The sequence below is a fragment of the Octodon degus genome, unplaced genomic scaffold (genome assembly GCF_000260255.1).
Source record: "Octodon degus isolate 3935 unplaced genomic scaffold, OctDeg1.0 scaffold00163, whole genome shotgun sequence".
In the NCBI taxonomy this organism is placed as follows: Eukaryota; Metazoa; Chordata; class Mammalia; order Rodentia; family Octodontidae; genus Octodon; species Octodon degus.
Genome location: NW_004524739.1, coordinates 2529368 through 2532212, shown reverse-complemented (window position 1 = coordinate 2532212; position 2845 = coordinate 2529368).

The window sequence follows — 2845 nt, the reverse complement described above, 5'->3', positions numbered from 1 at the left end:
GTGTGTGTGTGGCCAGCTCAGCCCACCAGGGGACGGGGCTGGCTGGCATGTGGTGCTGGGGGATTGAACCGTGGTCCCTGTGCTTTGCTAAGCTTGTTCTAAGTAGGTGCGTTAGACCACTGAGCCATCTCCCCAGCCCCTAGAAGTATTTTTTAAAGAATTATTTATTTATTTATTTATTCATTCATTCATTTATTTTGTGTGGGTGGCCAGCTCAGCCCACCAGGGGGTGGGGCTGGCTGGCATGTGGTGCTGGGGATTGAACTGCGGTCCCTGTGCTTTGCTAAGCTTATTCTAAGTAGGTGCTTTAGACCACTGAGCCATCTCACCAGCCCGGTGTAGAAGTATTAAACAGGCATAAAAACTATAATTAGACCACATGCTACACTGGTCCTGCCCCATGTGCGCTGAGCTGAACTGGGTGACCAACTAACCAAGCGCAGTGACACATGCCTATATAATCCCAGCATTGGGGAGGCTGAGAACAGGATCACTACAAGTCGCAGCTGCATAGTGAGACTCTGTACCAAATACATAAAAAAAAAAAAAAAACCCTATAATTAGTACCTCTAAGCAGGAATTCAGAAGCATTCCAATTTGCTTCACTGATCATAATAATATAAAGAAGATGAACACGTGTTTGTGGGTAACGAATAGAATGAATGGTAAAAGTCCAGTACAGGCTCCACATTTAGTGTAAGATCTCTTCCAAGCACATAAAGGAAATAATGCTAACATTAACTTCCACAAAGATAGGGGAGGAGGACCATACTCTATTTCAGCTCGGGGTGCCCATATATATATACCTCCATCATGCCATACGATAGATTCATTTGCCTGTGCACGGATAGTATTGTTTTCTTTACTTCGTATTAGATCCCTGATGGAGCATTTAGCTGGATCAGAGCCATGAGGGCTCAAACCAATGACGCTTTAATAGGAAGTATTAAGTAAAACTCAGCCAGTACTGGACCTACATGCCTCCCCGATAAACCCAATCAGATGTTTTTATTTTTACCCATTGCTGGCATGGCAGTAATTTGGGAGGAGTAGAATTATCAAAGGTCAATGCTTTGAAAGCCCAAGCTTAAAATAAAAATAGAGATATATGGCTTGATTAGTAGAACTATTTCTTTTTTGTTGGAACCAGGGATTGAACTCAGGCCCTTAGTAGAACTATTTCTAACTATTGTTAGCTAAGTAGTGGGTTGGACCTTCAAACAACAGTCTCCATGGCCCATACAAATAGGTGACCTTTGGCCCCCACTGAATAATTTTCTATTTTTGTTCCTTCCTCTCCTGACATTAATGGTCCCCATGTGTCATATGGTCTAGGAAGCCATCTAGATTCATTAACAAATATAGGTGCAGGAACATCAGTCCAACAAATAATTTTATTTATTTATTTTTTTGTGGAACTAGTGATTGAACTCAGGCCTTTGTGCTTGCCAGGGAAGCACTTATTCTACTGAGCCATCTCCCTGGCCCCTTCATAATTTTATTTAGTGGAGGATTTCTTTCTTGGGCTGGTGATTGAACTCAGGCCCTTGGGCTTGCCAGAGAAGTGTTTATTACACTGAGCCATCTCCCAGCCCCCCAGCCCCCTCCAAGGATTTCTGATATATGCCCAATCATGTGTGTCAAATTTTCTCTTTTCTTTTTTTAAATGTTTCCTTTATTTATTTTTTTCTTTTTTATGGTCAGCTCAGCCCGCCCTGGGGGCAGGGCAGGCATGGCATGTGGTGCTGGGGATTGAACCGAGGTCCCTGCATGCTTGCCTAAGCAGGCACTTTAGACCACTGAGCTATCTTGCCAGCCCCCTCTTTTTTCTTTTTTTTTTTTTTTTTTGCGGAACCAGGGATTGAACTCAGATCCTTGCGTTTGCCAGTCAAGCGCTTATCCTACTGAGCCATCTCCCCGGCCCTTCTTTTTTCTTTTCTTTTCTGTTTTTTTTTTTTTTCTTTTGTCTTTTTGAGACAGGGTCTCACTCTGCAATGTAGGCTGGCCTTGTGCTCACTTTGTAGCTCCAGGTTGGCCTCGAACTCAAAGCCATTCTCCTACCTCAGCCTCCCAAGTGCTGGGATTACAAATGCTTCAGATTTTCTGAAGAGGTTGCACTTACCGTGGTGGCTATTAAAGCCCAAACTGGCTAAAACATATTAGCAGCTGAAAGCCCTTGTCTGGTGGAGTTTAACAGCTTTTTGGCGTCCTGCATCAGTTTCTTAAGCTGTCCCAGGTTGGGGGTTGTGCTTTGGTGCTCCTGGTCAGTATCTGGAGGTGTGGTTGCAGTGACATCGCTCTCATTTGTTCCACTGGAGGATCCAGGTAGAAACTGGTTCTCAGGGCGAGGGAGATAGCTCAGTAGACTAAATACTTGCCTGGCAAATGTAAGGTCCTGAGTTCAATCCCCAGTATCAAAAAACAAACAAACCAACCCTAGTTATCTTGTGGTTCACAAGGAGGTTTCATTCTTCTGGCGGGTAACTAACCACATTTTTTCTCCAGAGTCTGTAATGACACAAGCGAATCTTCGACCCCATGTTTGAACAATATATCTTTCCTATTGTCCAGTATGAATGTCTTTCCCAAAACATAGGCTGCCCCATCAGTTCTGGTGGCCCCTTAATGATGGTGGCCCCAAATTTTTCTGTTCCTATAGTAGAATTCACCTAATATTCAAAAACTTTAAAGTGAAGTGTGGTAATTGGTGTAGTGAACTCTGCCCCCCCCCTTTTTTTTTTTGCTAACATAAATTTAAAGCTAGGGGCCGGGGAGATGGCTCAGTGGAATAAGCGCTTCCCTGGCAAGTACAAGGGCCTGTGTTCAATCCCCGGTTCTGCAAAAA